The sequence below is a fragment of the Cupressus sempervirens genome, chromosome 7, assembly GCF_028749045.1.
Source record: "Cupressus sempervirens isolate cs-2001-9-10 chromosome 7, ASM2874904v1, whole genome shotgun sequence".
Taxonomy (NCBI): Eukaryota; Viridiplantae; Streptophyta; class Pinopsida; order Cupressales; family Cupressaceae; genus Cupressus; species Cupressus sempervirens.
Window position 1 is genome coordinate 486,059,307 of NC_143124.1, and position 26,902 is coordinate 486,086,208.

Genomic DNA, 26,902 nt, shown 5'->3' on the forward strand with positions numbered 1-26,902 from the left:
TACGTTCTCCGCCACATTGAGAACCCTGTCTTCGTTCCTGAAAATGACCTGCATTACCCTCACAGTGTTAAAAAGAAGTGTTCTAAAAACTCTTGGGCATATCTGCCTGCATTAAAAAGTTTTCATGACCCAACTTTCCTTGCCGAATAAACTAGAATTCTGATTGCCACGTGGTTCAGGGATTCCGATTCTAGCAATTGTTTTTGAATTAATGAAATATATATATATATTGAAAAACTTACTTTATCTCACCTTAATGGTTTGGCTATGAATTGGGAAACATTCTTTAGATAAAGGAAATTGGCGGAAAATAAGGGGGAGCTTAGTTATGAAATATAGAATTAAAACAGAATAGGGGAGGCTCACATGATCATCTTCTTCTACCCAACCGTCCAGCTTATCTAGTGTTGCACCTCTATTCTCCAGAATTGGTCTGGCCAATTGTTTCATTCATTTTTCGACCAATCTTCTATAATTCAATCTCAATGGGTACACAGTATTTTGAAATCAGAGAATTAGAATCATGCAATTTGAACTTAGGGCAGCGGATGAGAAATTGGAGCATGAGTAGAGGGAGAGAAAAGAAAAGGTGAGGATCATAGCAGAATGGGAGAGGAAAGCACGTGAGGAAGCAAAGCGATAGCAGGAGAGCTTGGATGTTGTTCAACGTGCTTGTAGAATTGAAGCTGAGCTAACAGTTCAAGCTGTATGTACCTCTGCCTTTATCTTTTCGACCTTTTCCACATATTTCCAATTATCACGAAAATTCGGGAATGATTTGTATGTAGGATTCTTGTATAATGGGTTTCTTACACGTAATTGGTGTCTCAGTTCAGTGTGACCTAGGAATCTATCTTTACATTTTGTATGCAAATTTATTATTGCATTAAATAAAACAGATCTAATCATACTCATGAGGAAACTCCATTAGAAGGACATCGCTCAATCCATGTTCATGTCATCAATTCCTTCTAGTACTCACAATTTTGCCTTGGATAGCTTTCTGCATGGTTCAATTTGTGTCAGACTGAGGAAGAATTCGACACTCTTAACTCTGTATCACAATTTGGATACGTATATTTATACGTGATCTAGCTTTAGCCATATTCATTTGTTCATCTACTTAAACTAGATTAATGCTCCCAGGATCTGTATTCTTTAATCTCTAGTTAACTATAGGTTTCATATACCAAATTGGTTTCTTGATTTTATCTTATAAAATTACATAAAATAGAATGCTTACATCAAGATGATTCATTAGTGATGAATTGGTATTTTTGGAATGTATTCTTATAGAGACATGAGGTTCTGAATTGAAATAATGTAGTTGAACCATGACCATAGAATGAATTATGCAAAATTAGATAGCAATAAAGGATTGGTTGTCAACATAGAAATGAAGCTCTCATTGTGGAACATAGGAGTGATGAATTTTTAATAAAAGCATTAGATTATGAGTGGGTATGATTGAATATATATTACCTGAAATCCCTTTAGATTTTTGCTTAAAAACCTGAATATGACTAGAATGCACTAAAATATTAATTCTTTCCTCTTCTTTGAATTGAATGACAATGCCTAATTCTTGTAAATATACTCTATTAGAAGTGGTTGTACAATGAAAATTAAATGTATTTATTACTAATGATCATGAGTAAAAGAGTAGTATAAGCTAAGCTATGTTGAAGGCTTTTCTTTTCTATATAGATGAATGATATTGAACTCTTGGATATGATGTAATGATTCATAATGACAATTATTGGAAACAACTAGTTAAGAAGTCTTAAAAAGAGATGTTGATTCTCTTTCATAGATATAAGAATTTCTTATGTACATGGTGAACTACTTGAGGAAAGATGGGCAGTCATTACAAGTATGTATTCCTCAAATGAATGATTAAGAGGTGTGTCTTCATCACTCATTAATGAGTGATTAAGAGGTGCATCCAGGATACGCATTGTACGAATGGAGCCAATTGCCCACGATCTCTCTCCTTCTAAATCGCCATAGTATAAGAAAAAACTTCTTATTAGTTCATAATATGCTCAAACAGGTTTAAATAGATAAAAGATATTAAAGGAGGGGAGAATCACCCGAAAAATTGAATTCAAATGCTCTAAATTCTTAACCCGCCAAAATTTAGGTTGTTTTGGTGCGCACTACTTTCTACCCTTACGCCTTTGTCGGGGCAGCCCAATTAAAATCCCATCTATTTCCTATCCACCTCATGATTAAAAATGCTGGCTCAACTAGTCTTGATCCCAGTCATTGTCTATAAATCTACATTTCACACAGGTCAAATTTTATTCATCATTAAAAAATGCAATCACTATTTAGAGATATATAACCTCTATTAATTAGATAACACCATTAGATGCATAAGTCCGACAGTCATATTTCTACAGTTTTGTTAAAATATAATCTCAAAAGGTTTAGGAAAATGGCATTTGATTGTTGAGAATATTTTCTTTTTAAATGCGCTATCCAAATAACGTTTTAAAGGAAATATTTGAATGAAAAATCTCTGAAACTCTTGACAGGCAGAGTCGACCTGTCAAATTAAACCTTCGAACAATAATAAATAGCCGTTATATCAAATGCCCGTGCATCCACGGTGTAAAACTTTACCCTTTGCTCTCATTTCCACGTGGATTGATATGGGAATGTAAAATTTATTGGAAAAGTAAAGTTGTTCTTTAAAGACTACTTCCAGGTTACAACTCATCTAACAGGGAAGAAAGTCGGCCTCACTTAAATGTACCAGTGATATTGAATCTGCACACGTCATGTGGCTGTTAACGCTAGTAGATTTCACCCAACTCTCAACGGCTTCGCAACGCGAAAATGAAAGCTATTGAATTTTAAAAGCATTCACACTTTTAATCTGCCTCACGCTGGGAGGAAAAAAAACCTACATTTTAATGGAGAAGTTCGGTCATTCATATTTTTCTGTTTGGAATCCTATGATATTTTGAAGTATTTGGGATTTTGACTTCATTCTTTCTAAGAATCAGAGGCTTTTGTATTGCACGAGATTTGATTCTTCATTATTGCTTTTGTGAATCAATGACATTCTGAGTATAATCTTTATCAAACCGCTTTTCGTAGTCACGCGATTTGGGTAAATGCGTATCTTTAAATTTAGGAATCCCTGTGTCAAGATTGATTATTCTGCCACTCCATTAACAAGATCAAAACAACTTGCACTTTCGCATTCATCTCGGTACATAGCTTTGTAAACATGTTTTAACGGTAAATTAATTAAGAATCGTTTCAAGCCACAATTTGTTGCTGTAGCTATTGATCTTTTGTGACTTTCCTTTGATTCAGCAGTTATTCTTTTGTAATCTTTTTATTCTTCAATAAATAAAATAACAATAAGTTTCATCCACAAGAGACATGAATTGATCGATTACTTATGTGTTGTTGCAACCAATTTAGGGAAGAAATGCAATGAGAAGATTGTGTGTTCATATGTAGTTGTGGTGAAGTGTCAAGGTGGTCCAAGTAAGAGAACGAGGTAGAGTATGAAGAAGAAAGTTGCTAAGGTTTCTGGGGATGCAATAGAAGACATCATTCAGAGCATTGCGGATGCAAGGAAGGAGTTAGCGAAAGTCATCAAAGAGCTTATTTAGTTGTTGGTCTGGTTCACTAGTGTGTTGGTTTCTGGTCCGTGGTGGGTGACTGGTTCTATTTTTTTGTAGTTTCCAACTTTTTTTAGTTTTAACTCTAGGTTCTGGGTCCTTATAAAACCTGAGGTTTTTAATATTTTTTCTAGTTTTAGGTCCCTATAAAAGCTGGTTTTTTGATGTTCTGCTACGAACTTTAGGTTTCAGGGCCTTGTAAAATCTGGTGATACTTATAGCATATCTTTCAAGACCCTTCAAAATCTATTTTTGCATTATTCTAAAATAATAATTTGTAAACTTTTTATTTAAGAAATCTTAGATTCGACTCTACTTGTACTACTTAACATATAATAATATTTAATCTCAATAAATAAAAACTTACCTATCATCAAAAAAAATCAAAAGAATTCAGATTTTTTAATATAATATATTTTATCTTGTATTTAATATATTATTATGATTTCTGAGTTAATACTGGATTTCATGTCTTATCTGATCACTTCCTCTAATATAATGAATAACAATTTCGTGTCTTATCTAGTCACTTACGCTAATATAAGTAATAACAATGAAAACATGTCTCTTGAATTGCATTTGACGAGATGCATAGACAATTTCTGAAATTTTAATACTCTGATTTTCTGTTTGATTAACAATACATTACTCACTTCCTTGCATTGAGAGTGCGCTTAGTCGTACGCCCAAAGTTTTATTAACATTTTGGAACAAGCCCATTTTATTTGGCAGTAAAAGTTGGGCTTCGAGGACCATAACTGGAAGAATACACTAAAGCACTGGTTGGTAGAGAGACTTTTTGATGAAATCTCCTATGTTCTCCGCCACATTCAGAAAGCCGTCTTCGTTCCTGTAAATAACCTGCATTACCCTCGCAGTGTCCTAAAACTCTTGGTTATATCTGCCCGCATTAAAATGTGGTAGTTCAATTCAGAAAGCATCCTTTTCCGTGCGTCCAGGGTGCTCCTTAAGGTAGCATTGTACGAATGAAGCCAATTGCCCACGATCTCTCACCTCCTAAATCAGCACAGTATTTAAAAACTTCTTATTATTTCATCATATGCTCAAACAGATTTAAATAGAATTAAAGATATTAATGGAGCAGAGAATCACCCGGAAAGTTCGAAGATCGTTCAGAAGACGCGCTGTGAGACTGATGAGACGTTCAAAGTCGCCTCGGATGTCGAGCTTCTGAAGAATGTGATCAGGAAGAACATCTCCCGTAGAAAATATTGCGGTGAGAGTATTTGCTCCTTCAATCCACTCTCTTTCTTTTATAAAACTGGGAAAAGTATACGCCCAATGATTCCCTCGACAAAGAAACAAATTCTTTGTTAGACCAATCATTTCATTACCATCTTTCTGTTGAGTCTAAAGCTATATTCTTTTGGCACAGATGAGATCTACAACAAAATCTGTAATATTTACCTGTTGGCGCAGGTAAGGAAGCACATCACGACCTTGCACCTCCCTTACTCGTTCAGATATGTCGATTAAAGTATTATAGAGTCCCATGAAAACTATTTGCATGTCTTCTGGCAATTGCTCAATTTGCGACGGATCCCACCTATACACAACAGGCAAGAGTTTATTAATTATATGACAAATTTGTAAAATATGAGATGGGGATTGAATCCACCGACCTTTCGAAAGCTTCGTAGAAGAGATTGGCTTAGTGAAGAGTTAAATAGGAGTCAAAGAGATCGTCTGTAATAGCAGCCAGTATTCCGGATTTCGTGCAATCGAGTCTACACTCGCTGTATTGTGGTTCAAATATCACCGCTGAAGAGCTCCAGTAGATCGTTGCTTCTCTCTGACGAGCAAAGTCCAACTGCGAGAATTTGCAGTCCCTGTACCATCTTTAACACCACAATTTTCTCATGTTAATTTCAGATCTGAATACCAGGTATTCAGATCTGAATTTTCTCATGTTATGTATCTTTTAACACCAGTTCTGAATACTTGTCGTTGCTCGAGTTTGAGAGTCTACATACAGTGTGCATTACAGTCAATCTGGATTAGGGGTATGTGCGCTATAGCGAAGTTAAGTAAAATAATAGAAAAAAAACTACATCTTACTCACATAATTTCTTCCACAGCCACAAGTCGTCGGGATTAAACAACTCTTTGTGGTTTCTAATCATGAGCATTGGCATATTTCTATTCCACCGAGCAGACAAGGCATATACAGATACAGAGTAGCCGAAAGTTCTGAGAAGCCTGAAGGCAGTGGCTGTAATATCAATATCAGGAACCTGGCTTTCCCTTCCAAACCCGATGCCTTTTTCACTCCTGTGCCTACGATACGTTTCCGAAGCGAGATTTCAAAATAACGTCAATAATCTGTACATTTATTTCAAAAATCATAGAGCAGGGGATATTGTTACTCACAGGAACACATAGTCCATGGCTTGTTTAATCTCCGTTTGGAAATGGCGTTCTAGTCCAAGACGTTCAACAGAATCGACGGCTCTCAGACGCTCCGCAATATCAACCGGATACATGCCTGGCACTGCGCCTATACAAATATTTAATTTTAGTGTCCGGCATTCTCTCAATAATATAACTTGCAATAATGGCAATTTGATGTTTTCTCGCTTTGTAATCATACAGATTGACAGGCTAATCTTTATTAATATTGATTTATGCTTTATTGTATTTTATTACAGCGTTAGATTCTCTTTTACATAGAACATTTGAATAACAGATTACATCTATATTTTATAAATTATTGTTTTCACAATTAAAACAACGTAAAATAAACCGTCGAAATAAAATTTATATTTCAAATAGGGGTGGCGGTCGAAATTCCAGCCTGCACTGGAATAAGAAATGGTTATATTATAAAACTAACAAGGCTCTGTGTATTAGCTAACCGCGGTTACTCGCAAGAGTCTTCACATCCTCGCTGAAAACAACCGCAGATGGCATGTTGTAGCAACCTGCACACCATTGATTTCTAAAAGTCAAACAGCGATAGCCTTAAAATCTAATCGTAACTAAATTAACCTAAAATAATACAATTATTCGAACAACTCCAAGTATAATATGAAACTAAAAACGTCTATTATATTCATTCTTAATTATTTACTATGAAATAATAAATATTGCATTCTATAGAGTAGCGTCAGTTGAAAAAAAAAAGAGATAAATCACCCCAATTTTTTGAGCGCGAATAATTTCCTGAAGGCAAACATCCGTGAGATTTCATTGAAATCCATCCTGCAGATTTGGTAACAGCTTTGGGAGCATGAATGAGAGGCTTGAATAAAATTTGAACCATTTCAAGCAACTTCGATACCAACTTCCCCTTGAAATTGACGTGAATAGGAGAAAGGTTTATAAGGTTGGATTGGGCATGTCACGACAATTACCAACTCTGGAATATTAGATTTTTGGAGATGCCTTGTACCATTTCGAGCACCCATGTTGGAATATGACAAACGTGAAATGTCTTTCTCCTCTCCGATTAAATACTAGCACTTGCATCTTTGATGGTGCTAGGGGTTACGCTGATAGTCTTATGTACTTTTGAGCATTTGCTTGAGTATATTATTTTATATAATGAAAAGGGACAAATATTAGATAGTATTCAAACATGAATAAGTCAAATTGCAGTTTTAAAATGAAACACTATCAAGAATTGAAAAAATGATTAGAATTTGAGATAGAGAGGGAAACCAAAAACATAGCATGCAGAGATGTATGATTCAATTGTGTCATTTTGAGTTTTTGTCACAATCAAAATACAAATGCTTTTTTTGAAGAGCCCTCTGATATAGGCGGTCCTCCTTCTTCTTGCATATAATGGTATATGGATTGCTTTTCATTTCATTTTTGAGTATCTGTCAAAAGTGAAAGTGGGTTGGATACAGAGACCATCTATTGTTTTGACTCTAGATATAGCTATAAAAGTGAGTCCTTGTCTAGTCTTTGGGATTTGTTTATTGTGATAGCCCATGACATGGTGAGTGGTAGTTGTCTTTGGCTGCCTAATGTGATTGGCACTATTGGAACACGTTTTGGTTCATCTTGATTCCATAGTGGTCCATTGTAGTTTTCAAAGCATATAACAACATACATGGGCATGTCTGGTGGCTTGGTGCTTGTTTTGTAGACAATATCTATGATTTCATCTATTGCTCCATTGACAAGTCCTGCTTCTATCCAAATGTTTGTTGTGAGCATGATGCGCTATCCTATATAGAGGAGTACGTGTTTTTCCAATTGTTCGTCATACACCTCACTCTTATCTTTGCATCTAGAATTTATCGTCATGCTTGTGGCGATCAGACGATTTAGTGATTTTAGCATTTTCTTATTATGTAGTTTCACTACATCATTTGTAGCGTGTAGATGTATCAACCTATTAAATTCTTCATTTTCATTTGTCCTTAAGTGGATGTCTGTACAAGTCATTAGGAGATCCCAATCATGCTGTGTAGGGTTTGCTTCTTGTATATTATGTAAAAGCTGATAGAATTTTGCTTGTGTGGTAGTTTCACCTTGTTGTTGGAAGATAGTCTGCAAGGTAACAACTATAGTGAACTACTCCCAAATCAACTTAGCACTTAAATGCGATGTATAGATTGGTTTAACCATAACAGGGGGTAGTTGTGCAAGATCGCCAAATAGAATAACTAATACTCCACCAAAATGGGCATATTGATTAAACTTTAGGAAAAATATCCTTCGAGTGTGATTATGATTTTCTTAGAAACACATGATAACATGCTTAACAATTAGCGTGACATCTAGTAGTAGACACTTCTTAGACACCTCACTAGATGTTGGGTGGCCAACTCCATTAGATACTACTATTGGCCTTCCTCTTTGAAAGGATAGCTCAAGTTTGCTTCTTTTTTTCATCATAACATTAAGATACAAAGCTAGGGAAGGACAATATAGATAGGTGAACACTTCAAAACCCTAAAAAAATACACTAATCTAGGATAAAGAAAGATGAGGAAGATCATCTATCTCATTTAACCACAACATTGGCTAGTTGATGGTGTCTGTTTTTCTAGGCAAGGTATAAATTATTTAATGGTATTTCTATTTCAAGGCTTTATTTCTAGTTTCTTTAGACTTTCGGCATAAGCCCATATGACTATAGGAAAGTGATCTTTCCTTTGATTACTTGTTTGATTTCTAAGTTTGACCACTTTAAGTATATTTAATTTTGTCAAAATTTTCACTAATATTAATATTTGTTTATTTATTTATACATAAAATACATGCATACTAAAAAACAATTCCTGAGGGAAAAATGACGCCCAGATCAAGAAGCTCAAGCACTAGCGTAAGAGAGACTAATGATGGTCAAATGAGAATCTCAATAATGATTAAGATCATAATGGATATTCTATGATTTGATATGATGTAAATTGATATGATATGAATACACACTGGAAGTGCCTGTATATAAAGGCAACTAGAATGACTAGGAGTCAGCAAAGAGATAAACATGACAACTAAGCATATGTCCACCAAGAGTGGATTATCCTCCATTGAAAACAAGAGTTTTTGCGATGATGAGAGGATAAGTTTAAATAGGTCTATCTCATAAAGAGATGTTGTAGACACCATGTGCTCAAATAAGTTGCTAACTCCTGTGTTGTCAACAAGATAACTCATATGTCTATGCATATTCCTAAGTATCTACATGAAAACTAATATGAAAATGCATTATCCTAAGTAAGCTTAAGTAAAGTGTAATAATAATTAATTATTTACACTAACACCCCCCTTAAGTGCAACTTAGGGGAATGCACTTAAGCTCACAAAGCTAAATGCAAGATGCAATGTGGGTCCCAGCTATTAGGCCATGTTAGGTACCCATGTACAAATGCAATGCTCTACGTACAATGCTATGCAATGCAATATCTCTAAAAATGGAGAAAAGAGGAAAAACCTCATGGGAAAAACCTCCTTCAAAAATAGAGATGAAGAAATACAAGATGCATGCATGGATGGAGTAATCAAGGCTCCCCTATTATGAAATACATCATGCATGTACAAGCATATATCCCCCATAACAAAAAATACATGATGGTATCTCCCCATCTTGAATAATCTCCTACAAGGATTTCATGAAGACAAAAAAGTATCCAATGCCCACAAATGACATTTCTCCCTTTAGGAAGAAGATACACCAAGTATAGGTGCAAGTATACTTCCTATTGTGGATAGGAAGATGGATGAGGAATCCCTATGTAGTATGCTATGGATGCTACCTCTAAAGTCTACTTATATGTTGACAAGTCCTTGATGAATGTAGATGCCACAAGCTAATCTGGTGGATTCCCAAAAGAAGGTGGAAAAAAAGGTAACATGTCCATGTATGAAAGTGAATCAAACTCCAAAGACAAGGAATCATCCTTATAGGAAGATATGGGAAAAGAAGCAATGTAGCCTCCTCTCAATGATGAATGTAGTCACCCATGAAAGAAGCTCCTTGATGACTGAAGAAGTTGTACCATGAAAAATGAATGATGTTCCTCCTTGTAGGAAGAAGAGGTGCCATAAGTGTAGTCGAGAATGCTCCCCAACTAGTAGGAAGAATCATCAAAATATATGATGTCTGAAAAAGTTGGAATGCAATCTCCAAAGATGGATATGTCTCCTTTGAAGTAAAAGAGTCCTCCTCCAGCTACTAAAAAGAAGTGTCCACAATCATCTCAATCTTAAAAGAAAGATCAAGTGGTTGAGAGTCAGAGTGTTCCCTCACAACAAGTGAAGAAGAATTCTCCTCAACAAAGAGAAGATGGATGTCATCAATAATGTCTCCCACATTTTCAATGTAAGACTCCACAAACAAAACTGCAATGTCTACAAGTAAGTCATCCCATGAAGCTAAAATAGGAAGACATGGTGTTTCCTGTTGCACTGAATTAAGAGCATCTATGGTTGGAACTAGATCGGTAGAAGCAACAAGAGTATCGGAAGGTATGATATCAACTGGAGTTTGTTAGTGAACAGATTGTCCTTCAAGAAAGTACATGCAAATCTGACCCTGAATACCCAAATGAAAGGACAAACTAGCACCAACAGTTGGACAGGTTATCATTGGGTTGATAACCTTCCTCTAAATTTTATCAGGTACAACTCCCCGTATGAAATATTCAATGAATTTAAATCTTCTACACTTTTACCTAAAAGTACGAAAGGGTCTCTCATAGATTCTTAGATCGTGAGGTATAGATTATTTCTAATAACCAAAAGATATTTAACTAATCTACAAGAATGGATGACACTATGAATTTGTAGAAAGGATAGTAACCAAATATCTCGAACTGATAAACCGGGATTCACAAAGTAATACTAATTAATCATGCCTGAACACAAATTTTCTAAACTGTATTCAAGATAATACATATACATATATTAAAATTCTTTATGCACAAAGTCATGCAAAAACTAAAATACCCATATCATATCTACCAATTACTGTCATTACAATATCTACCTATCTAAAACTCTAACCATTCTACCCTTCCCTTTGCAGTAGCATAAAATCTCATGTAAGGAAAAAGCAGAACTTTCAGCCCCAAACTCTCCTGTACTACAACACCAAAGTCTCCCCTATAGAAAAGAAGTGGAACCTTTTCTTATTCTGTTGCTGGCTTATTTAACTTTTTTTTCTTGTGACTTTTCAGTTTCATAACTTGTTCTTGAAACTATTTCTCTTCACCTTCCTTGATAGATTTTGTTTGATTTTTATGGCATTTAGCTTTTTAAAGGTTTTTCACTAAATCAAATGTCATTTTAGCATATTTGTACAAGTGGCAAATGAATAAATCAGTCCAAAATAATAATAAAAATCAACTGCTGGGCGGATTTATTTTGACAGTCAAATGGGTCTCAGTGCGGGGGCAATAACTAATTATTCCACCATTAGATTTCCTTTATTTTCAGCTAGGTTGGAGAGATCCTAATTCCGCATAACTTGACAGAAGCGATTGAGAAAATTATGTCTGAGTAAAAAGTTATTGAAGACTGAGTGGAGGTATATAAAATTGCCATAACAATCAAACTCGTTGATCTTGTTTGAACCATTCGAACTCATTTGAACCTGCAGGATGAACTCTTTTGAACTTTTGATTGCATCGTTAGATCTTCTTCACTTTCAAATATGTTGGTGCTAGACTAGTCATTTATATTCTCATTGGAGCAATTTGTGAAATTATGCCTGGGTGAAAAGTTACAAGTCGCTGTTTATCGGTATACAAAAATGTGATTTTGAACTGTCATGCCATCGAACCTACTAAACCATCGAACTTGACATTTGAACTTGATCTCTGAATCACTTTGGACCACTTTGAACTTCTGAACCAAGCCACTGAATCATACATGTGAACCTCTCAGAATAGATCATCAAACCTGCATGAGCACATTGAACTGTTTTGAACCGCTTTGAACTACTTTGAACTTTAGTTCGAAGTGGTTCAAAAACTCTGTACTTGAAGTTCGAACTGTTGAACCTTTGAAACATCAAACTCACTGAACCTTTGACTCAATTGAAGATTCACGGTGATGCTATTTCATTCTTTGGCTGAGGAACATCTTCACACTATGACGTCTGAATTTTTGCTTTGACCATGAATCATGAGCTGAAGCTAAGCTTTGAACCTTCCTGGATTAACACTTCTGCATTTTGAACCCAGAATCTGAACTTCACTTGCATTGAACCTGCAACATGAGTCAACTGAACAATTGAACCACTTTGAATTACTTTGAACTGAGGTTCAAAGTGGTTCAGAGCTATGAATTACAAGTTTTTAAAACCGTGGTTGTATCGGGTACTAACAGAGTTGTAGGTACTAAAACTAGAGTGACTGGAGGTAGAATGTTCTCTGGTAATGGAGGGACTCATGGATCTCCATATGCTTCCCAAATAAACACCCAAACATCATGAGGACTACTTGTCTTACTAAGAGGAGAAAAAGATTCCTTACTCATATTGTTATACATAAAGATAAGAAGAAGAGAAAGATGTCCCTAGTTTGTATTAGGTGGAAATATCTTTGAATAAAGATAAGGAAACACTTCCTTATGTTCTCTTAGATGATCAATCATCAAAGCACTCCATTTTTTATAGTTCCTTTTTGTCAACTTCAATCTTAAACCAAAGTGATACTTTTGACATGGCTCTATGAGATCAAATAATGTATGCACCCCAGAAATGCAAAAAAATAAAAAACAAAAAACAAAGAAACCCCCCCTAATGCATGATTTAGCACTTTATATTTAGAGTGATTACAACGGCCACTTGCCAATTTAAGGCCTAAGTGGATTTTTAATTATGATGGTTACAAAAAAATATATGAAGCTATATCAAACTCAACAAGATAAGACACAACACCTCTCAAAGATCTAATTAATTACAAGTGCCAATAGGCCAAAATGAGGCTAACATTTGAAAGCATTATGTCTACTCAAAATTACTCCAAATTGATACCAGATCTCGAAAGTAGGAAAAAAATGATGCACTCTCAAAAAAAATAGCACCTGAATATGTGTCCAGATGAGCCCTTTGAAATTGAAAAAATCAAAATTTGTGAGTTGCAAAAAAATTCAAGAATAAAGATCTCACACATCTTGCACCAATCTGTAGATCATGAAATTCTACCAGAAAACAAAAAAAAAATTCTCAAAAAAAGAAGTCCATATGAGGGAGATATTGTTGTTTGAAAATCACCTCTGTAATTATTTTTCTTGAATCGCTGTCATCGCACGTCCAAAAATCAATTGACTCTAGATTTCACCTTAGATGTCCAATTTTGATGAAACGAAAGTCAATTTGGGGTTCTTTTATACTTCTAAATGTGATACCAATATTTGATTTGCACTAGAAAGCTCCAATCTTGACTTGCAAAAAATATCTCTCCAACAGCTATGTAATAAAATTCCTATGGCTCTCATACCATGTAAGAATTTCCCTTAGGGAAAAATGATGCCAAGACCAAGAAGCTTTAGCACTAGCACAAGAGAGACTAAAAAATGATCAAATGAGAATCTCAATAATGATCAAGATGATAATGGATATTAGATGATTTGATATGAGATAATTGGATATTGATATGAGTACACACTAGAAGTGTCTGTATATAAAGGAAACTAGAATGAATAGGAGTCAGCAAAGAGATAAACATCACAACGAAGCACATGTCCACCAAGAATGGATTATCCTCCATTGAGCACAAGAGTTTGTGCGATGATGAGAGGATAAGTTTACATAGATGTATCACATAAAGGGATTTTGTAGACACCATGTGCTCAAATATGTTGCTAACTCTTGTGTTGTCAACAAGACAACTCATATGTCTATGCATATTCCTAAGTGTCTACATGACAACTAATATAAAAATACATTATCCTATGTAAGCTTAAGTAAAGTGTAATAATAATTAATTATTTACACTAACACATACGTTCATATAGACATATATAAATTTACAAATATTGACATCTATTGATTGACCTCCACCATAAACTGACAATTAGTAACCAAAGAGGAAAAAAAAATTCTCACTTCTCCACCTGGAGTAAAGTGAAATTCAAAATGTAATGAATTTTTTACTATTATTATTAGTAGTTTCCAATAGGCTAAGTACTATTATATCATTAATAAAGTGTTAGCTTTAAGCAGTGATTAAAGGTTTTATTTGTCAATTGATTTCCACCAAATAAATTTAAGTATATTCTCACTATGTAAATTCTTTTATATTTTCCATAGTTGATATGCACATTTTTTAGTTAATAAATTGCCAAAATAATATAATGATGATATGATTGGTTAAAATAACTTAAGTCTTATACATGCCACAATATAAAATATAGTAATTTTAATGCCAAGTTTTTTAGCTCTATTGCATGATTTCAACCTTTTTATTTGTAACAATATTAACAACCAATTAGAGGTAAGAATCTATGACACAATAGTAAATTGTGAGCCTCTTGTCTTAGAAATATAATAATTTAAAGGCTTCTTGCCTTATGAAGAGCATAAAAGTTAAGCTAAACCTATGGAATCTATTTAACATATAGTCATGAATCTTTACAATAATTCCTTGTCAACATCTTTAGAGGTTTGACATAATATATCTAAACATACATTAATTCTTATAATCTCTTAGAATATGGCAACCTCATAGAATATTAGTTCTCCATCATAATAAACTGACATACAATAATTTTATGGTGGCCCAATCTTATGGTGATGAACTAAGGTTTTATTAAAGAAATTTGACAAATAGTGTGAAAATACTTAGCACTTAATGTAGATGTTCTAAGGTTTTTTTCAATAAATGCTTAAAAACTGAACTTCTAAAATTTATGAAATTTTATACTATTACAATTGAATTTTTTTAGAGCACATCCAGTAATCAATAGAAAATAACATAAAAGGAACCTGTGAAATTTGAGAAAATTGAAATGATTTACAAATGGCTAAAGAAAATATATGGTTGGACAATTTCTAAGCCAAGATTAAGTTTGTAATCAAAAAAGATAAGAGTTGTTATTTTTTAAAAGGAAGTATCAATTCATCATTTAACAATTATTCCTCAATTTAAAATTACAACTTTCTTTTTTTAAACTACTCTTATAATCTTATATTCTTTCCTCAATTTTTTGAAAAAAATTAGTAATATTAATATACAAACTTTTAATTCTTTAATGAGTCCCAAAGTTTATTTAGAAAAAAATAAAATAAAAAATTGAATCTTTATTAGTTGCAACAATGAGATATAGCTTAGTAATTTATTATTTTTTGATTCATTTTACTTCTACTATGTAAGATTCTTTCCATTGAATAATAAATAAACAAACATCCTAAGTGCAAGGAACAAACCAATAGATAGTACTTTATATAAGATTTCTTACATTGATAATTTTTATTATTTTGAAATAAAGGAGGGGTAAAAATTTTTCCAAGCTAAAAGAGAAACACGAACAAATAGTGAAAGGGCATCAGACAACCCTGTCAAGATCAACCAAGTGATCAAATTGATGGGACAAGCCCATCAAACTTTGAGTCTTATCAACAATGTTCCAATTACACATATGGTCAGAAGCCCACTTCACCAAACAATCAGCAACACTATTCCATTCCTTGGGAATATGAGAGAAAGTAACAAACTCCAAAGAAGTACAAAAATTATGAATCTGGTCCTCAATCAAAGCTAACTTCCAACTAACAACTTCAGAATGTTGTTGATTCAAAAGATGTATCACCACTTGTGAATCAGATTCACAAATAAGCCTTCTCCAACCAAGGTCACAAGAATTCTTCATAGCATACAAAATAGTTATGGCCTCCATCAAGTTGTTAGTGTGATGAACTTTATAAATTGAAAACACAAACCAACATCCCGCTTACTATCTCTACCAACACCACCAGTGCTATAAGGGCCTAGATTTCCCTTGGAAGACCCATCTGTGTTGATTTTGGGCACTCCACTTCCCCACCTTATTTATCTTTCCCAAGGGATGTCTACACATCTTTCTTAGCAATTATCCATGTGAGGGGGGAATATTCAGACGATTATTGAAAATATGCTCCCTTGGTTCCATGGCCTCCAAAGTGTCACATTTTGTAGAAACAGTTTCCCCCAAAGAATGGAGAATTTTCCACCATAAGTGAGGAACCTCTAAAAACTCATCCTTAAAGATATGATAGTTCCTTTCCAACAAGATATGCCAAATAAGAAAGGAGGGTCCAAGAGTCCAAGAAACTTAAAGAAATGAAGTCTTGATAGGAGCCTTACATCAACGAGCAAAGAATTTTTTCAATGAGGAAACAAGCGAACAGGATTGGTTCCACACATTCCACCAAGAGTGTCAAATATGGCTAGTGAAAGAGCATTGGAAAAGGAGATGAGAGATATTTTCTTCACTAGTCCGACATAGAACACACATTGAGGGTCCTTGGAAGCCACACTTACATAAATTATTCCACGTAAGACATTGGCTATGGACCACCAACCACATTAAAAAATTACATTTGGCCAAGAAAACTTATACCAGACTTGCTTCCACCAAGGCCTCTGAATGTCCCCCAATGTCTACTGAAGAAGCTCAACATATCTTGCAGGCACAAAAAAATTTCCAGATAAATCTTTGCTATCTCGAGCAAGAACATCATTACCCACCAAAGTAGTAAACTCATGAGACATCAAAATCTGAAACAACTCCTTCCTATCCTCCTCAGATCCTCCTGGAGGCCATTTAGAAGGTTGTTTCCAACGAAAGGAAGGAGCAAAACCTCTAACACACCCTATCTTATAAACATCAACTATGTCCCAACCAACAACACTAACATTTTGACAGAGGGTATGTAGCTAAGGATGAGTGGTAAGAATAGAAGGGTGCCAATCCCAAGAGTCAAGCCAAATTAAAGCTTGTGATCCTGGATAACAAATCCAAAAGAGACCATCTTTAACCAACTAAGCTCCAAAATTTAGCATATTCGAAATCATGGATCCTCTCCCTTCCAGAGGAAAGTGGTGAACTTCAACCACATCAATATCTAGAAAATACTTATGGGTGAGAATACTAGCCCAAAGTTGATGTTGGTTAGTACACCAACGCCAATAAAGTTTTGTAGCAATAACTTGTCGATTTAAAATAGTTGTTCACAAGCCAATGCCACCCTCCCTCTAAGGTCTACACACTATTTCCCATTTAACCAAACTCCATTTAGAAGTTGAAAGGTTGCCACACCAAAAGAATTGACGAGACAGAGCATCAAATTCCTAAAGAAAATACATAGGAGCAGCCTAAAGAAAACATTTGTAAATAGGAAGGGCTTGAATAACCAATTTTAATAGAGTCGGGCAAGCAATAGTTAATAGTCATCGATGAGTCCAATGATTAACCTTTTGCTATAGTTTATCAAACAAAACATGCTAGGAAGATCTAGGATGTCTACAAACAGTAAGAGGAATACCCAAATAAACAAAGGGAAGAGACCCAATCTGAAACCTCAAAAAAGAAGCAATAAACCTCTGAATAACTTGGGGAGTATTGAAGAAAAAAATGGAGGATTTGTTCTCATTAACTTTCTATCTTGAAGCTACAAGATACACATCCAAAGTATGCCTAAAAGAAGTAGCTTCTTGAAGACAAGCATGTCCCATAAATGAAGTATCATCCACAAATTGAAGATGCAAAATAGGAGGCAAGCCAACACCCCATTTCTACCCATGAATAAAACCTTGGTGAGCATGAAGCTTAAGAAAGTGGCCCAAACCCTTAGCTAGAATGATAAAGAGTTAAGGTGAAATATGATCCCCTTGGCGAGGTCCTCTAGAGGCACTAGGCTTTGAAGGAACACCATTCACAAGAATAGAAAAAGAAGCTAAAGTAACGCAACTCATAATCCAACTCACCCACTGTTGGCAAAAACCAAAGGCCAAGAGGATCTTTTGGAGAAAACTCCATTTGACTCTGTCATAAGCCTTAGCCATATCCAACTTAATGAACATATCTCACTCTTTTGATGTATGCATTGAATGATTAACTTCAAAAGCAACAACAATGCCATCAAGAATTTTCTTACCAACCACCAAACCACCTTGTTCCTTTGAAATCAGAAGTAGAAGGCATATCTTGAATCTATTAGCAATCAATTTGGTGATAATTTTGTACACAAAATTACAAAGAGCAATGGGACAAAAGGAGTCAAGATTATCAACACCTTCTTTCTTAGGGATAAGAGTCAATAAAATACAGTTGAATGCATGAACCATTTTCTTATTCTAAAGTCATTCCTTAACCACCTCCAAGAGATCCATATTAATAATTTCCCAAAATTCTTGAAAGAATTCCACAAGGAGGCCATCTGGGCCTGGAGCTTTATCTTTATTCATGTCAAATATCAAAATTGGATGAAGAAGAGAGACATTCATAGCATTAGTGCTAAGAGAAGGAATGCATGAAAGAATAAAGTTCCTCAACTACAGGCTAAGAATCCTCAATTAAAAGGTTAGAATAAAATTGAAGCACTTCCTTAGTCATAACAATTTGAAAAGATATCTTAAGTCCTTCAGTAGTAACAAGAGAAGAAATATACCCTTTATTATAGAGAGCCTAAAAAGAATGATGAAAAAAAGCAGTATTTTTATCCCCTTCCTACAACCAATCAATGCAAGCCTTTTGTTTCCACTAAATCTCTTCTCGAAGCTCCCATTCTTCCACATCCCACAAAGCTTGGGATTCAAGCCTACCAAGAGCCTTTGTAAGACCGGAGTCCTTAATTTGGTGAGTAATCACTACAAGATGATTTAGAGCATTCCTCTTTCTAGATTGAAGGTTCCCAAAGCAAGAAGTATTCCATCTCTTAAGATGATATTTGACATATTTAAGTTTCTACTCAAAGACAAACATAGCCATGTCATAAGCTGGGCTACCCTCTCTCCACCACTTAGCCACCAAATCATAAAGGGACAAGTCTTGGAGCCACATAAGCTAGAATCTAAAAGAAGGGTTCTTAGGGAGTGCAACAGGAGAAGAAGAGAACTTAATCGGCCAATGATCATAACCACTCAAATCAAAAATTTTAGAACTTGTAATTAGGCCACCGCCAACCCAATAACATGAAACAAGAAACCTATCCAAATGTTCTGAGATAGCTTCCTAACTACTCTGTCTATTATTCCAAGTGAAAACCCCATTTGAAGGCTTAACATCAATAACATAAAGAACATCCACTTGAGCTTGAAAAAGATAAGAAGCAAGGCCAAGCCTAGGCCAACCTCCTCTTTTCTCCTCAAGACTTAAAATAGAATTAAAATCGCTACCTAAAATCCAAGGAAAATAAGGAGCACAAGAACACACATACCTAATGTGATCCCATAGATGAATCTTCCCACGAATGTCAATAGGGGCATAAACATTTTTCACAAGAATAGTCTCATCAGAGTCCAAGGCAATAGCCAACATAGAGATTGAGTAATGACTAGAAATCCACCAGAGGGGAGAAATCTTTCAAGGGTCCCATAATAGAGCACAATCTCTAGAATTTTTTATGAACCAATACTTTGATAGTGACCAGCATACCAAATGCATGGAGCATGCTAATGCATAACCTCAACAGAAACCTTAGTCTCTTGAACACAAAATATATCTGCAGAATGAATCGCAATCAAATCATAATAGCTTTTTGACAACAGGTGTTATTCAAACCCCTCACATTCCAAGAGAGAATGATCATTGAGGGGTTTGAGAAAAGTGAGCATCAATTATAGATTTAACAAACCCAGATTCCACCAATAAATCTCTAGTCATTTTTATCTTTTCGAGGTCTATCTTCTGCCATTTTAAGGAGCTATCAGTAGGACTTTTCTTAAGGGGTCTTTGTTGCACTCCCAATCTATAAGATGAACCCTTATTTTGAGATGAAACTAGTACTTCTCTAGCTAAATCTACCAAAATAATAACATCCTCTATGGAATTATTTAGAGTCACTTGAGCCACTTCTTGTCCCTAAATAGCTTGAATTGGTTCTAGTTCAAGATTTAGTATAACCTCCATACTGACCCCAACAATATTAGAAGTGACCACATGTGGGACCCATTCGTACAAAGCTAAATTCTCTAGCACCTCGAACCTATTAAACCTTCCATCTATCTATCTATCCTCGGAAGGCCTCTTCTAACCTCATCCTTTAGTCTTAGTTTTAAAAGGTACAAATCCTTCCTTGTCCTTTTCCTGAGGTTCAGCCATCATGGGAGCTTTCCCTTTGTCCTCTTTACCCAAAGGAGGAGGTGTTGATGAGGGGGAATGAGCTTCCTTACAAACTTTAGGGCAATTTCATAGGAGATGGCCATACTCATGACAATAGCAACATCGAAAAGGCAGAGATTCATAATCTAACTGTTGAATCCATGATGAAGATCCCAAACAAATTTCCATCGAATCTAGCAGGGGATTATTTAGATCTATCTCAACACAAATCTGGGCAAAAGAAATCACTTTTTTATTAAGGATTTGTGTAGCAATTGCCGCAGGCTTTCCCAAGAGACTAGCAATTTTATGTAAAATGTCTTCTTGTCATAACTCTAGGTGGAGATGAGGTAGATGAACCCAAACAGGAACTTGAGAAGGCATCTATTTAGCTAAATTAAAACCTACATGACATGGTTTAATAAATAATCCAACTTGATTATAAAAATATGGGCCACCTTTAAAAACTCTATTGTGATCTGCAATATTCAACAAAATAACCATAAAATAGCTATTTGCCACAAGCATAATGTCCATATCTCCTTCAATCTACTAGGAACGCCGGATCCAAGCCTCAAGAGTGGACAAAGGAATACAAATACCAAGAAACTTACATATTAGAGCATGCCTACTCTAATATGAGACATCTTTTTCCACCAAATCAGGAGGAATGAACAAGACTGGGCGATCTTGGGTTCTAGGAAGACATCCATTGACCTTCTTCATATTAGGGTTAGCACTCATATAAAATGTATCTGCTTGTTCTGTATACATGCTTGAAGAGGACCCATTATGAGCCTTGTCCTTGCAAGAAAGATCCACAACTGATGCCATAGAAATCTCTGCCATGAAAGATTGAAGCCAAGAAAACGAAAAAAACCAAAACAACTGCTAGCAAATTGAAAAAGTCTCTACAGACGCCAAATAGAAACAAAACCCACTGTAATTAACAAAAAACTACTTTGCTGCTAAAACGCTTCCATAGAACCCCCACATGCAAACCTACAACCAAGTTAGGGCACCTCTATCTCTCTCCACCAAATCATCACATAATAAAGATGTGTAATTTTTATTATCAATCATAATGCCTAGGTGAATTTTTGTTTCAAAATAGTTAAATTTTTATTTTTACAACATAAAATCATGAAAATAGACAAGAACTTACAGTACAATAATAATTTGTAAACCTTCTATTTAAGAAGTGTTAGATTCGACTATATTTGTACTTAACATATAATAATAACTAATCTCAATAAATAAAAATTTAACTATCACCAAAAAAAACCAAAGAATTCAGATTTTTTAATATGACATATTTTATCTTATATTTAATATATTATTATGATTTTTGAGTTAATACGGGAATTCGTGTCTTATCTAGTCACTAACTCTAATATAATTAATAACAATGAAAACATGTGTCTTGAATTGCATATGACAAGATGCATCGACGATTTCTGAAATTTTAATACTCTGATCTTCTGTTTTATTAACAATACATTACTCTCTTATTTTCATTGACAAGGTGCTTAGTTGTACCGCTCAAAGTTTTATTAACATTTTGCAACAAGCCCATTTTATTTCTCTATAAATTGTATCATTGACTAAATTTTTAAAAAATCAAATTAAACACTATGAATTTTTTGAAAATTTCAACATTTGATCTTCATGATTTGTACATTCTCGAAAACAACAATTTTTTAAAAAAAAATTACCGTGTTTTGAAGAATCTTAAAAAGAACCATATTTGAGATTAGCCAGCGCCGTTATATTTGACAGTAAAAGTTGGGCTTCGACGACCATGACTGTAAACATACACTAAAGCACTGGCTGGTAGAGAGACTTTTTAATGAAAACTGCTATATTCTCCCCCACATTCAGAAAGCCGTCTTCGTTCCTGTAAATAACCTGCATTACCCTCGCAGTGTTAAAAAGAAGTGTCCTAAAACTCTTGGGTATATCTGCCGGCATTAAAAAGTGGTAGTACAATTCAGAAAGCGCGTCTTCGTTAACTTCCTCAATGTACTTATACGCATCCTTTTCCGTGCGTCCACGGTGCTCGTTAAGGTAGCATTGTACGAATGAAGCTAATTGCCCACGATTTCTCTCCTTCTAAATCACCACAGTATTAAAAAACTTCTTATTATTTCATCATATGCTCAAACAGGTTTAAATAGAATTAAAGATATTAATGGAGCGGTGAATCACCCGGAAAGTTCGAAGATCGTTCACAAGATGCCCTGTGAGACTGATGAGATGTTGAAAGTCGCCTCGGAAGTCGATCAGCTTCTGAAGAATGTGATCAGGAAGAACATCTCCCGCAAAAAATATTGCGGTGAGAGTATTTGCTCCCAGTGCAACCGACACAACGGCGTTCTCCCGATACTCTTTCAATGATGGCGAGTATCCTCCTTCAATCCACTCTCTTTCTTTTATAAAACTGGAAAAAGTATATGCCCACTGTTTCCCCCAACAAATAAAGAAATGCTTTGCTAGACTAACCATTTCATTCCCATCTTTCCGTTTAGTCTAAAGCTGTATTCTTTTGGCAAAGATGAGATCTACAACAAAATCTGTAATATTTACCTGTTGGCGCAGGTAAGGAAGCACATCACGACCTTGAACGTGCCTTACTCGTTCAGATATGTCGATTAATGTATTATAGAGTCCCATGAAAACTATTTGCATGTCCTCTGGCAATTGCTCGATTTGTAACGGATCCCACCTGTAGACAACAGGGAATAGTTTATTATATGAGAAATTTGTAAAATATGTGATATCCGATTGAATGCACCGACCTCTCGAAGGCTTCGTAGAAGAGATTGGCTTGGTGAAGTTTTGCATAGGAATCAAAGAGATCGTCTGTGATAGCAGCCAGTACTCAATATTGGGATTACTTCTGAGCTCTTTCCATTACCAGAGTGCTTATAAAGTTCTTCAGCCTCGCCTTTGTTGTTTGTCAGAACGTCTGGTATTTATAATGCTTAGAGATTAAGATCCATCTAGAAACGGAGAAAATTAAAGCCTCGATTAAGCTTTGAATGAGTAGTCGTCCAAATCATTTGTATAGCAGAAGAAACAGAGTAGCCGAAAGTTCTAAGAAGCCTGAAGGCAGTGGCTGTAATATCAATATCAGGAACCAGGCTTTCCCTTCCAAACCCGATGCCTTTTTCAGTCCAGTAACTACCGAACGTTTCCAAAATGATCAGGTGTCAAAATAGCGTCAATAATCTGAACATATATTTGAAAAATCATAGCACAGAGGAGAGGGTATTGTTACTCACAGGAAGACATAGTCCATGGCTTGTTTAATTTCGGTTTGAAAAGGGCGTTCGAGTCCAAGGCGTTCAACCGAATCGACGACTCTCAAAAGCTCCGCAATATCCACCGGATACATGCCCGGCACTACTATAAAAATATTTAATTTTAGTGCCCGGAATTCTCTCAATAATACTTGCAAGTATGAAGAACAGCAATTACCATGGTCTCCAAACTTTTTAACAAGGCTGGTCAAAAACCGTAGACATTTCTGATCTCCTGTGTGCATAAATACGCAGGCTGTAGATGCTGGAGAGCCTGAGAAAGATCCTTCCTTGGACTGCAGATTTAGGATATTATTCCAATCGACTACTTCTTGTACGCCTTCAAGACACTGCAACATAGCTGAGGGATTGCTGTGCAGATCTTCAACATGAGATGCTCTGATTCACAAATAATCTTCTTCAGTCACTTGCATCGTCAGTTCAGTAGTGCTTTAAACCATAAGAAATCGCAAATAGATGATAGCAACCGTCGGGCAACTGATTTTGAAGAATCCAGTCCAGCAATTGAGGAAACTGAGGTTGAGCAGAGCCATCAATGGCAGGAATCCTCGCACCCCAGGCATTACCGTAAGCAGACGGACTTATTTCCCCATCTTCCATCGAATTAAACGCCCCTTTTATCTCTCCAACCAGTTCCTCTATTCTCTTATCCATCTCATCCAAGGCCGCCTTAAACAACAGCATAAAATTAGATCAGTCTTTCCGATTTTGAAAATTCGCTACATCTCACTGCATCTACTCTTATATTTTCCGCGGCAGACAATTTTGTTGAACATTTTCTGGGATGAATTCAATATTAATATACGTACCTTCTCAATTGTTGTAACAGAGTGAACATAGTCTGGTTTCTGGTAATCAAGATTGATTATACGCTCCGTGTGTGCTATCGTTAGACCTGCAATAATGGCAATTTGATGTCTCGACGTTTTCTCACTTTTTAATCATACAGATTGACAGACTAATCTTTATTAATATTCATTTATGCTTTACTGTATACTATTACTGATTTATATTCTCTTTTACATAGAACATTTGAATTAAAAAATTACATCTATATTTTATAAATTATTGTTTTCACAATTAGAAAAACGTAAAATAAAAGGCATTGACACTGTACTTAAACCGTCCTAATAAAATTTATATTTCACCTAGGGGTGGCGGTCAAAATTCCAGCCTGCACTGGAATAAGAAATGGTTATATTAAAAAGTCAAGAAAACTAATAAAAAGGCTGTGTATTGTCTAACCGCGGTTACTCTCAAGAGTTTACATCCTCACTGAAAACAACCGCTGATGGCATGTTGTGGCAATCTGCACACCATTCATTTTCAAAAGTCAAACAGCGATAACCTTATAATCCAATCGTAACTAAAATAACCTCAAATAATACAATTATTCGAACAACTCCAACTATAATATGAAACCAAAAACCTTTATTACATTAATCCCTAGTTATTCACTATAACAAGAGCTTTCATAGAGCTTAAGATCCTGCGTTAAGGTATATTTGGTTCAATAGTTAAATCTTAATTTCTAAACAACTCATAAAGGGATAATAACACAACTTTTATGGATTTGCCAATAAGATAATATTAAAGTTATTAAAATGATCATGTTAAAGTTCATTATTTTTTATTATTGGCTTTCCCTTATCTAAGTATAAATTCTACAATTACAAAAAAAAAGTGTTAATGTGATCCAAATGTCAATTGTAGATTTATTTATTTATTTTGTTGCCCAGTTATTAAAATTGTCTCAATTCCTACCTTATTAGTGCTATGGTTATTCTCAGAATATGCCTTGTTTTAACCGTTAAATTGGTTATTTCATCTCTGAGTTTTTTGAGAATTTTTGCCCTCCAATATCTCTAGCTCGTTCCTAGCTCTGCCCAGCACTTTGAATTTTCAAAATCTAGCTTCTCAGCCCAAAGTTATCGCAGGTTAATGGAGAGACCCAAAAATACTTATTTTTAATTTTATCATTAACCATTAACCTCTCAAAAGGTTAAGGATAAGTTTCAAATTACGTATTTTGGAGAAGGTTAATTAACCTCTCCAAAATTAAGTATTCTCTCTCTCACCAAGGATAAGTTTCAAATTACATATTTTGGAAGAGGTTAATTAACCTCTACAAAATTACATATTCTCTCTCACCATTAACCTCTTAAAGAGAGGTTAATATTTGAGTCTCCAAATATGCATTTTTGAGATAGTTATTAACCTCTTGAATTTCTTGATGAAAGATTGGATATGTGAATCACTCGAAATCAATGATCATAAGAATTCATGTTTCCAGTAACACGTTTGCTAAGATGTGGAGAAAGTTATAGGTGGTCTAAAACAACAAGAATACCAACACTCATAGACTGTATGACAAAGTGCCTCTTGACATCACATGGGAGACTGAGTTCACAGTGTGATTACAACAGAGGAATTGTGTGGAATTATAAACAAGCATGTGAACCATTTGATTGAATGCTTCATTGTCCAACCCGTGGTTTTGCATAGCAATCACAAATAATGATGGCACACCAATGAAGTTGGAGGTTTCTTGTTTGGGAATTGAAGTTTTAGAAGAGTGAGCGCTATTGCCCGATGCCTCACTACCAACCCGCAAAACAACACAATAGTTAAAGGACTATTAACCCACATAGCAAGGAGCTTGAAATAAGAACAAATGTGAAATGTTTGACCAGCCTCCTTTCATCTCCTAGCCCGAATACATGGAGATCAGAGACAGCTGCAAACAAAAAACGTGCAAGGGCATTAAATGGCGATTAGGGAATTGACAATTTGTGCTTATAATGGTTTTGACACCCCAAATCTCGTTTCATGCAGCATTCAAACAGAGGGATAGAAGCTTCAGAATTCATTATGGCATGCATCAGGTAGTACAGACAAGGCCCTTGAACTGTTTGACGAAATGGCACCATGATATTTGTTAAAAATATTTTTAAACATTTTCATTCAAAAGGCAACCATCCGTAAGGCATGTAAATTATATTGGGGGATTGGAAATTATCCATCATGTGGGAACAAAGAAAGTTGTTTTACACAGAAGATATAACATCATTCTTACTCCAATGAGCTATGTATTTCTACCGAGGATTACCCAATCTCTCTAAGAGAAGATGATTGGCATCATGTTTGATGCGTTGGATATCATTGTCATGCATATGGCTATATGAGGAGTGCTCTTCGTATATGCTG

General features: G+C 35.1%; 1 pseudogene; it reads right to left on the bottom strand.

Moving 5' to 3' along the window:
• Positions 1-4,415: 4,415 nt before the first annotated feature.
• LOC149547668 (bifunctional levopimaradiene synthase, chloroplastic-like) lies at positions 4,416-26,625 on the bottom strand (annotated as a pseudogene).
• Positions 26,626-26,902: the final 277 nt, after the last annotated feature.